This window comes from Callospermophilus lateralis, unplaced genomic scaffold (assembly GCF_048772815.1).
Source record: "Callospermophilus lateralis isolate mCalLat2 unplaced genomic scaffold, mCalLat2.hap1 Scaffold_72, whole genome shotgun sequence".
Lineage (NCBI taxonomy): Eukaryota > Metazoa > Chordata > Mammalia > Rodentia > Sciuridae > Callospermophilus > Callospermophilus lateralis.
Window position 1 is genome coordinate 1,997,557 of NW_027515276.1, and position 11,933 is coordinate 2,009,489.

Here is an 11,933-nt window from a genome sequence, read left to right on the forward strand (position 1 = left end):
CGGGAGTTCATATCCCACTTGAATCAAGTGTGAAATATAATATATCAAGAACTATGTAATGTTTTGAACAACCTACGATAAAAATTAATTTAAAAAAAGTGGATCCAAAGATCTTTAATTCACATGATTAAAATGGTTCAATTTAAATTGGATAGACAGATAAAAATAAATGTTTTTAAATTTAAGATTACAAGTTTTTATAGGTGTTCAAAAATGTAATAAAATATTAATATCTACAAAATGTCTAAAATGCCTTGATTCTAGGACTTTTCCTTCAACATAAAAATGGTTTACACTTTTCAATACATTTGTCTAATATTTTAATAAATAAGTAAAGTAAATTTGATGTGGAATTTCTCATTCTTGAGTACTTTTGTTAGATACCCGATTGATTTACTAAGGTCTGTATCAGATTGTAAAAATCAGTCATGTGTTAAAGAGACAAAATTTTTATAAAACATAAGTTTACCCATAACATTGTGTTTATTAAGTTTTATTTTTTCTAGAGCAAGCAACCATAAAAATTAAACAACTGGTTAAATAAGAACTTTTATTTTACAGCACTGTACTGCCATTTCTTTAAAAGCTAAACTTGGTTAATCTAGAAATATCATTGTAATTTTGATGGTATTAATGTGCTCATATCTTCCAGGTATACAAGTCTGTAAGTTAGAAACATTTAGAGAGCATTATATCAAGCTGGTATTCTGAAGTTGTATGGTAAAAAAATGTACTGGGGATTTATTTACCTGTTATCAATAAGATATGTAAAGTTTTATGTTACTTTTTTCATTGGGGAACAATTTAAATGTATTTTTAAGTTAATCAGAGCCTAATATATGTAAAGGTTAAAATCTTTCAGCCTTTGTTTAATCCATGTTTTAAATGTGATGTCATATGGTGTTAGATAATGTTCATGTGACCTCAAACAATTTATGTAAACTTTGTAAAATGATATTTAAAAAACAATGATCAGCTTTAGAACTAAAACAGTTAATATTTATAAAGAGGCCTGCCTTACCTGAGATAAGGCTCTGTGTCCCATCTTACTACATGTGAGAATGACTACAAAAGGAGTAGGTCATATTTTATTTCATTTAAAGTTATGTTCAAAAGTTCTTTTGTTTTTCTGTGAAGATTACTAGGAACTCAAACAGGGCATATAATGTATAACTTAGCCAAAAAATTCAGGGTAGCTATTACACAAACTAAGTATTTTTACTCTTGTTAAAAAATTTTATTTTTAATTTGCTTATAAGTGATCTAAAGATTCCCTGTTAGTCTTTAATAGAAGTGTTGCTTTAATAACACAACATGGGTTAATTTAAGATAATAAGTCATCACCTACAAGACAGATAGAATAATACATATCCCAATTAATTAAAAGATAAATAATAATAAAGTTATAGATATTAAAGCCCAGTACTCTCAATATAAGGCTGTTAAAATTTATTTGCTGGATGTTTAAGATTAGGATTTAAAATTAAAGTTAAATGAATCGGCCAAGAAAACAAATATTAATATTTTAAGGTATACACTTTATGTTAGCCTCCCAAAATAAGTAAGACTGGAGGTTACAAAGAAGGATTCTCAGACAGGAATGCCTGATAACTATAAAAAGAGACTATTAAGAGGAGCTGCCAGAGGCAGAAAATTTAGATTAGTGCCTACAGATATTCCTAACCTACAGAGGTAGGCTTGGTGTTTGCTAGTACGATTATCCAGCCCTGAGTAACAGAATTAAAGGATTCTCTATTAGACACAGAGGTCATACTAGAAAAAGGATTTTGCAAGATCAGATGACATTAAATTAATAAACTGTATGTTATGGGGAGGGACAACTGTAAAACAATAAGTTGAATATTAAGTTGACAGTCCTGATAACTGAGGATATTAAAGAATTGTGAGGGAACTTCTATACGGTGACATGTTCCAGCTGCTGCAACATTTATTCAGTACTCATGGTTTTTGTTACTCTCATAGAAGAACCCATTCCCAGATGACTTTACAACCTGTTCTTCCCCAACCAGACTTCAAACCAAGCTGAAATCTAAAAGGCAACTCATGTCCCTCAACTAAATTCTAAAGGGCAACTCATGTCCCTCACGCCATGCCCCCTTACATCACACTCTCTCAGCTCAGAAGAATCCAAAATGTGTGAGGCCTCTCTTCTTACAACAATAGAGCCAAAAATAAGTAGACTATCAATATACATAATTAATTAAGTCAGGTAAAATCAGGGAGACCCGTTTTGGGTGAGTTCTAGAAATTTGGAGACTGTTACCTGAGGGATTAAAATTTCCTCAGTGCACTTCCCTTAATCTATCAAAGATTTGAAAGGAACACATAAGAAAAGGGGGGAATGATAGGCCCAACCTGATCTTTTATTAAAATTGGGAGCCATCTTGCCACAAAGCCATGATAAGATAATTTTGGCTTTACTAAAAATTACTGCAAATTCTGAACCTGCTTGGAATGCCTGCCCATGCCTTGAACTCACCCATGTCTGGCTCTCTGACCAGATAGCAGCACTCTGTGAAACATTAGTGACACATCATAAATATTGGCCTTCCCTGGACAGACAATGACCCTCTCTGAGGCTCTAATGGTCCTCACAAATTCTGATGTTGGGGCCAGCAAAAAATATATATATATATAAACTACCATTAGTGTGATGCTTGTCCGAGTTCTGTTATCTCTAACTCCCCTTTTGTGTAACTTTCAGGGCTTTAAAGCTGGGCTGTAGGAAAGTTGGGGTTGCTGTCTTGTTCCCGCCGTTTTGGGAGGGAGAGTTAGCCTGGCTGGTGAAAATAATAAGCTTAGTTTAATTTGATTTTAATTGGAGTCAGTGGTCTTTTCTTTCATCCTGGTCTAACAGGTAAACACTCCACAAACATGGAGCTCTGCTGGCCTAACGACTTTTTGAGAAACTGCCTCTGAGGTTGGGCACTTGAAATATATGTTGTTTTCAGGAGCTTTAGCTTCCTTTGTTGTGAGACCATCAAAGCTGGCTCTGCATCTATGTGACCTGAAGAAATTGGTTTCTTATTTTCCAATGAAAACGAGGCAAAGTGCTGAATTCTCTCTTTGTAGGTAAACTGTGGCCACTGAAGGCTAAGTGTCTCCCTGTGTGGACTGTGAACCCATTTGGTCATCCTCCACTATTCATGGTGTTTCTTGCTGCTGCACTGGGAGTTTGGTATTTGCTCCACGAAATACAAGGAGTTCAACTGGGACACAGTGCTGAAGGTAGTTCTGTCACGTGTGGTGGGTCAGAGTCTGCAGGAGAATGCACCAACCAGGTTTCTATCCCACATAGCTTGCCCACTTGAAGATAGCAACCTGATTCTGAACATTGCCCTGAAACCTCTCCATATAACAAGATGCCTTTACATATAAGGGTCTGCTGGCTACACCATGTCAGTCACAAGCCATTTGGAAGTCAATGGTAGATCCACATGGCCCCAACACAAAAGTTTTATCTCAAACCTGCACACCACAGTTCTGGGCCCACTACTCAGCAGGCTCCAACATACTGGCATCTCTGTTCTACACCATTTTCATGAAACCCAGTCAATCAAACCACTGTCTGGAACACTCCTGATCAGCAACAGGACATCCAAAGCTTCTCCTCTGCCACCTGGTTATGGGAATTTCAAAAATTTCTTGGTATTTATCTAGCCATTTTTCACGGATGTAGTTGGAGGCACTGTAGGTTTCAATTCTTTCAGGAACCATTAAATGGTGAGGAAGCTCATTTAATGAAAGCTCTGGAGAATTCTCACAGTCAAGGCTTCCCAAAGAGTGGCCAAAAGATCACATAAACCCAGGCCCATTGAGGTCTACAGTGTGAGGTCCATGTTTGTTTTGAATCTCATCGATGGCTGCCAAGTCTTTCATAATAAAATCATGTGATATCCTGGCTGAGATTCCCGATGCTCTGTGGAAAGCCACCCTGGGACTTGATCTCAGTTTCCAAGGGCGACTCTAATGCATGGCCTCCTAAAATCCCAAGTGAATTCATGGCAATATTTCTCTGAGGTCAGTTCCAGAACTCAGTCTGTAAGGGGAATCACACCAGACTTCAAGCCCAGGTGGACCCAGTCATCTATTCCAACCACCACACAAATGACCACAATTAAAACCAAAACACTCCCACATGGCCCTCATCTTCTTTCATATAGACACTCATCATAACCTCTGGCTGGAGGTTTCCATGAGGGGCAAAGCTCACGACAGTTTCCAAAATAAGCTCCCTTACCCCTCATTTGCCTAAAATCAGGGTGGCCTGGACACCCTTCCTGTGAACCAGGAGTGATCAAATATGCCTGCCTTTTGTACTGCACAGCTTCTCCAATTTGAGGCCTACTGACTGTTTGGTATAGATTATGTGAATTGGAGTCATGAGAAAACCCAAGCAATTACGGGCTAGCCTCTTCAGGGTTTTGAAGAACTCATTTGACCCAATGGATCCCTCTTCTCACTTGATGTAGGTCAGAAACCTTACAAAGGAAGGCGAGAGACTTCAACCACAATGAATGCGCTTTTGGCCATTTTGGTTTTGGAAGCACAAAAGGAATCTTTCTTTAGATCCATCAGGTGCTGAGAATCTAAGCCACAGCCTCACACAGGGCCAAGAGGCTGATTCAGACACATCCCTTTTGGAAGCAATTAAGCAAAGAGCCACAGGTGATGCCCATTTATTTCCATTTGAAAACTGTTTTCTTCAGGCTTCACAAAGGGTTGGCCTGAGGCAAAGACCTTCCTGACATTCAGTGCAACAGAACATTATGTAAGTAAAAGGCCCAAAGCAGGGTTTCTCCACTGAGACTTTACTGGTCACACTGATATCTGAGTTTTCTGAGATGCTCGCCATTCCCTTCAGCTATCCAGTACATAGCCATGTCACAGAGCTTGGAGGTAGTACATATCTTGGACTCAAAACCATGAGCCTGTTCTGGAGCGTGGCCAGAATTCAGGAAGAGTACAGGAACTTAGGAATATTGTAGGTGTTGCCCATCCATAAGGCAAGCCACAGTCCTTTCATAAATTGGGCAGGATGAATGCTGTTAAGCTTTCTCCTGGGGAGGACAAATCCATTGATGCATTATCTTTTCTAATGTCTACAACCAGAGATGCAGTGGGATACACAGATATAGAAACACTTGCTTGTCAAACAACTTACTAGAAACAGTCCACTCAAAACCAAACAAATCGCCTTTCCTACCTATCATGCCTTTCCTACTGTATCAACATACACTAGTTATTCATCACCCCCTGCCCCGGTTATTTTGCTGCAGTGGGACTGCTGCAGATGGTGGCCCATACAGGGAGCCCTTGGACACTTGGGGGTAAGTGACGAATAAAAGCTGCCCATCCATAGATAGGATGGGAGCAAATCTGTTCGTCCCTAGGCAGATAGGGCGAGAGGAAAAACGGTCATTTCAAAAAAATGGTGAAGATTGATACAGTATGATTGTGTCTTGTTTTGTCTCAGTGTATTGTATTGTCTTTGTGATGAAAATAAGGAAGGGGTGAGAAGTAAATTGATAGTGGAAAGAGGCACCCCAGTGGAAACAAGAGCAATTATGGCATGTGTTGATGGAAGCCCAGGAAGTCTAATCAGAAAGAAAAAGAAAGTTAAGAAGAAGAAGGATTATCAGAAAAAAACTTGCAGCAAAAGGCTATTACTGAATACTTTTCGTTTCCGGCGTGTGTGTGAATCGGCGCCGTGGCTGCCACATGCTCAAGCCGGTCACTGCGCAGCAAGGGCTTTTCAAGCAGTGGCAGCCGGCAATTCCCCGCCTCCAGCCTGGGGAGCGGGGCCCCATGGCAGTTTGAGTCCATTACACTCCCCAGGGACATCTGTGGCTGCCCAGGATCTACAGCCAGCAAAAGATGCTACTGGCTCCCAGATGTTTGGTCATTTTCAATGCCAATAACTAAGCTACAATGGTTCTCCCACACCTGGAAGCTAATAAATAATAAGCACTATTAAGGCTTATTTCAAATGTAAAAAAACCTTGAGATAATGTACTAAATTGTTCAGAAGGTTGTTTTCTTAGCACCTGGTGGAATACTATAGGATTTTCTTTAGCCAGTGGTAGGAGTTCCTGCCTTCATCCCAGTGCTGGTGAGGACGAGGGTGGAAGAATTTCCAGTGTTGCTGAAAACCGGAGGAGACTTTGGCTGAGAAACGGAGGAGACTTTGGATCAAGCTAGCTGCCTTCAGAACTTTCCTGGGCTGTGATTTAAGCTAGCTGCCTGCAGAATTTACCTGGACTGTGATTTAAGCTAGCTGCCTGCAGAACTTACCAGGACTGTGATTTAAGCTAGCTGCCTGCAGAACTTACCAGGACTGTGATTTAAGCTAGCTGCCTGCAGAACATACGTGGACTGTGGTTTACCTGAACTGTGAGTTAATCTATTGAGACACTGCTTTACCTGGACTGAGACAACAAACTGTAATCTATAACAAATTGTAACTCGGTGTCTTTGCTAACAGTGTCATTGCTGGTATTATTTCTCCAAGTGCTTCTTCCATGGAGCCATCAATTGGCTTGTATTGTGACATTTTGTATCCTCCCTTTCTGTTTGTAGCAGGTTATTTATGATGTTTCTGTAAAAACCACTGTGGTCTTTATTTAAATTAAATAAAAGGGGGAAATGTTAGAGTCTGTAAACATGTCAAAATAACACCTGGCATTCTGCCAGGGGAATGTTAGAGTGTGTAAACAAGTCTGGATGATGCCTGGCAAAATGCCAGAAGGAGTGGTTTGAGAAGTAACAAAAGCGAGCAATTAAGTGTGGAGATTCCTGATTGGTTGACTGCAGTATCTAGTTTATGTTAATTAGATAAGCTGGGTGGAATGTATAAATACCTCTATTGTCCTACAATAAATGGCTTCCACTCCTGCTATATCAAGGTACACATGTTATTCATAACCCCCACCCCCCGGTTATTTTGCTCCAACCGGACTGCGGCAGTATCTGCCAAGTCAGAAACCTCTCAAGTATGAACATGTGATACCAGGTAGGATTCTATATGTGCATATAAAAATACATGTGCTGAATAGGCTACACAAAAATGGAGAGAGGAATTCACATATTTGTTAACTTTAAAAACACATGGAGAACTATTTTAATTAAAAATTGACTAGATTTATAACTCCTACCCTATATAATGCAAAAGGCAAGTCCAACTATACAACATGACTCCTCTGAACTGCTTGTATTTCTATTTTGTTTGGGTTATTATTCTCCATCATATTAGGATTAGTAGTCAGAGTCTAGTAGGGTATGGGTTAGTGTCCAAAATAAGCTCCCTTGCCCCTCATTTGCCTAAAGTCATGGTGGCCTGGACACCCTGCATGTGAACCAAGAGTGATAAAATAGGACTGCAGTTAATACGGCTCTGCTTGTCCAATTTGAGGCCTACTGACTGTCAGGTAACGATTCTTTATGTGATTTGGAGTCATGAGAAAACACAAGCACTTCTGCAGGGCATTGAAGAATTCATTTGAACCAAAGGATCCCTATTCTCACTTGATGTAGGTCAGGAACCTAACAAAGGAAGGCAAGAGACTTCATTCACCATAACTGAACTTTTTGCCATTTTGGTTATGGATGCACACATGGGATCTTTCTTTAGATCCATCAGGTGCTGAGAATCTAAGCCACATCCGCACACAGGGCCAAGAGGCAGATTCAGACACATCCATTTCCAAAGAAATTAAGCAAAGAGCCAGAGGTGATGCCCTTTCATTTCCATTTGAAAACTGTTTTCTTCAGGAATAACAAAGGGGTGGGCTGAGGGAAAGAACTTCCTGACATTCAGGGCAACAGAAACATAGGTAAGAGAATGGCCCAAAGCAGGATTTCTCCACTGAGACTTTCCTGGTCACACTGATATCTGAGTTTTCTGTGATGCTCCCATTCCATTCAGCTGTCCAGTACATGGCCATGGCACAGAGCTTGAAGGTGGTATATATCTTGGACACAAAACCATGAGCCTATTCTGGAGAGTGGCCAGAATTCAGGAAGAAAACAGGAACTTCGGAAGATAGTAGGTGTTCCCCATCCATAAGACACACCGCAGTCCATCCATCAGTTGAGCAGGATGAATGCTGGGAAGCTTTCTACTAGACAGGACACATCCATTGATGCATTCTGTTTTTTAATGTCCAAAACCACATACACAGTAGGATACACCAAACTAGAATCACTCACCTTGTCAAACGATTTACTAGAAACAGTCCATTCCAAACCAAACAAACTGCCTTTCCTACCTATTTTCAGAACATGAGACAAAACCACAAACTCACACCCACACCCACAAAGGCATCTCCTTCCCCCAAGTAAGTCTCTGACTATCCAGAGTGTCCTCTGTCTGTTGGGCCATACTATGTTCCCCGAAATGGCCAGTCCTGTCTCAGATCTGGTTGCCTTGGCCAAGTCTGTGAAGTTTTCAGTAGCCAGTGGTGAGCCACGACCTGCTTTCTCAGGAAAGACCCCTCTTCAGATCTGTCCTGGCATTTGGCCATTCTCTCAGCAGTAGGTACCAAGAAAGACTGACTCTGTCCTTGGAAAATCCAAACAACTGAGCCCAGTGGGAGTGGGACTGGGACTGGCTCTGGGTGTCTGGCATCTTGGATCCCAATTTCAGAGAATTCCAACACCAAGGAAGTGAGGTAGGTCACTTACTTCAAGAACTGAATGAGGTCACTCCCTTGGCAACCACTTTGTCCTAACAGTTGCTTCCAAGGGTCCCATGAGATAGAGGCTGCCCCTACTTCCTGTGACACTTTCACAAGTAAGAATGGTATATCAACCATAGGCACCCGGGAACATCTCTCAACAAAGGCCTGGTTTGGTCCACCTTCTCTACATTTAGAATAGAGAGACTGATTCAGACATGACCCATCATCCTGACCAGGTGGTTTGCCATGCAAGGTGACTTTTGCTCTCTCAACTCCTTCATAGCTGGCTACATCTTCTCCAGGTATCATTTCAGCATGGACCTTTGAGGTTCTCAGCAGGTTTAAGATGCCCTACATTCCTGTATTGTAAAAACAACTCTGTCCCTGCTCTTCTGTAAAGTTAGATTGAGGGAAGAGTGTATGGTTAGGGTTAATAAAAGGTTCGATTTGGGTTAAGAATTATTCTGCAGGATGAATAATTGTATTGGGAACATGTAATATTTACAAGAATGTAAAAGTGATATATAAGAATGAAAACAGAAATCTAGGTAAGATTTGAAGCCCAGAAGGGTATTGGGCCCTTTATTGGGATACTTAGCTTTGAATTATGTTCTGCAGAGATGTCTCAGATAAATCGATGTACAATGGCATAAGACCTTGTAACTTGGATGATGGAATGTCGAAGAGAACTTCTAGTCAAAAAGGGATACTTGGTATTATTTGAAAGATAGTCAGTAGGTTTAGAAAGAAGAGAGAGTATAGGATTTGGACCAAAAATTCTTTAGCAATAGGGTTTCGGGTAGAGAGTGAATGTAAATGTGAGCACATGTGAAAAGTCAGTCACAATGATAAACTGTGGAAAGTATGTAGGAAAGCAGATATTAATAGAGACATTAGGAAATCAGGCAAATGATAAAGTGATTGATAGGATTAGACATTTTCAACAGGCTTGAGGGTGAATATATAATCTTAGGAAGAAACAAATATGTAGTGACCAATAGGATAGACATTTGAGAGCGTTAGGCAACCTGGACATGGATGTTTTTAGTAATGCATACTCACTTTCCATTAAGGCTTTGGTAAAATCATAAGTGTGAACTTTGCTTTTTGTGATAAAATGTATATGTAGATCAGATGACATAAGTATTTATTCCACCATTTCTGGGAGCAATATTTTGAAGATATATAAATTAGTACTGGGGTTACAAATAGGTGTACCCTGTGTCTAGGAATATAGAGATAATGCATGAATAGACAATACTTTGATTAAACAATGTAACAAGTTCTAAATTTAAATAATGGATTGAATTGATATCTGAAAATATACAGGAAATCTTATATTGATATGCAATCATTCAATCCAACCAGTTATACATCTAATTTTAATATTAGGTTTATGGATTATCATAAAGAGTGTGTGAGTTTTGTTTCAAAGGCGATAATGGATTTCGGAAATAATGTGTTTGGAAAGAAGTCTCATGAAGAGACCAGACAAGAAACCTGGAGGAATACATGAGTTTTGAATAAGGAAGTTATTGAAAGCGAAACAAATGCCTATAAATTTGTGAACTTGTGGATGAAATATATATCCTATGATGTGCATAAACTGAAGAAATAATAATGTACCAGTTTTGTTAAAGAATGAATGTCAAAATACACATCATGTCCCATAGGAATCTACAAGCATTGATGTTAAACTGGGACAGTTACTGTAGAAATATTTGGATTTGTATGCACCATTTTCTGAAGTTTGTTTTTAGTACTAGGAAACAAATATGTATTTCAGGTGGATGAATATTTTTGAAAATAATCTTGTGAAAAGTTGATTATAAATCCACATACATGTACATGAATGAATTTAGGGAGTGTATAATAAGACACATATGTTTCATATTTTCAAAAATCTGGAGAGTGTATATATATCTATCTATATCTATCTATGTATCTATCTATCTATATATATATATATATATATACACACACACACACACACACACTCAAACAGCCATTAAAATGTAGCAATTTATATATATATATATATATATATATATATATATATATATATATATATATATATTTATCATGAAATATATATAATCCACAAATCCAAAAATATTAATTTTACTAAACGTAGATTTATGTATAATGTTGTTCAACTATGAAGTCACCAATAGTTTGAATTTTCACTTCCAACAGCATTCAGAAGAGTGATCTCTTCTGACAATTTGTCTCTGCTAAGTCAGCAACCTCTCAAGAAAGTACATGTGATACCAGGTAGGATTCTATATGTGCATATAAAAATACATGTTTTGAATAGGCTACAGAGAATGGGAGAGAGGAATTCACATGGTTGTTAACTTTAAAAACACATGGAGAACTGTTTCAATTAAAAATTGACTAAATTTATAACTCCTACCCTATATAATGCAAAAGGCAAGTACAACTGTACAACATGACTCGTCAAAACTTCTTGTATTTCTATTCTCTTGGGTTTATTATTCTCCATCATGTTAGGATTACTAGTCAGAGTCTAGTAGGGTATGGGTTAGTGTCCAAAATAAGCTCCATTTCCCCTCATTTGCCTAAAGTCATGGTGGCCTGGACACCCTGCATGTGAACCAGGAGTGATAAAATAAGACCGCAGTTAATACTGATCTGCTTCTCCAATTTGAGGCCTACTGACTGTCAGGTATAGGTTCTTTATGTGAATTGGAGTCATAAGAAAACCCAAGCACTTCTTCAGGGCTTTCAAAAATTTATTTGAACCAAAGGATCCCTATTCTCACTTGATGTAGTTCAGGAACCTAACAAAGAAAGGCAAGAGACTTCATCCATCATAAGTGATTTTTTTGAAATTTTGGTTTTGGATGCACACATGGGATTTTTCTTTAGATCCATCAGGTGCTGAGAATCTAAGCCACAACCTCACACAGGGCCAAGAGGCTGATTCAGACTCATCGCTTTGCAAAGAAATTAAGCAAAGAGCCACAGGTGATGCCCATTCATTTCCATTTTAAAACTCTTTTTTTCAGGCTTCACAAGGGGGTGGCCTGAGGCAAAGAACTTCCTGACATTTAGGGCAACAGATACATAGTAAGAGAATGGCCCATAGCAGGGTTTCTCCACTGAGACTTTCCTGGTCACACTGATATCTGAGTTTTCTGAGATTCTCCCATTCCCTTCAGCTGTCCAGTACATGGCCATTTAACAGAGCTTGGAGGTGGTACATATCTT